The following is a 314-nucleotide window of genomic DNA, read 5'->3' on the forward strand; positions in this document are numbered from 1 at the left end:
CCCACCCCCTCCCCCCTCCCTCTGCGACACCGAGTCAAGGGCTGGGAGAGCCCCCAGACCAGGCCCATGGATTAGCCAGAGACGCTCCCCATCACACCCTCCTCTGACCTTGGCCAGAAGGTGAATGAGTACCAGGCTGCGCTCAGAAGCAAGTGACGGGGGGCTCCACTCTCCCACACGCGCAATGAATCATGTCGTTAGGAAGGAAAAATACCCAACTTTTAAACTGTAAGGCTCTAAAAGCCTTAAGGGCTAATAACACCCCTGAAGGGCAGAGGCAGTGCTCTAGGTGGGAAGGTCCAAGACAAGCCCTT

General features: G+C 57.0%; 1 protein-coding gene across 1 annotated transcript in view; it reads right to left on the reverse strand.

Annotated features, from left to right (window-relative positions):
* RIC8A (RIC8 guanine nucleotide exchange factor A) overlaps positions 1-314 on the reverse strand; it is a 10818-nt gene that overhangs the window by 5073 nt on the left and 5431 nt on the right.

Source organism: Apaloderma vittatum, unplaced genomic scaffold (genome assembly GCF_000703405.1).
Source record: "Apaloderma vittatum isolate BGI_N311 unplaced genomic scaffold, ASM70340v1 scaffold32090, whole genome shotgun sequence".
Taxonomy (NCBI): Eukaryota; Metazoa; Chordata; class Aves; order Trogoniformes; family Trogonidae; genus Apaloderma; species Apaloderma vittatum.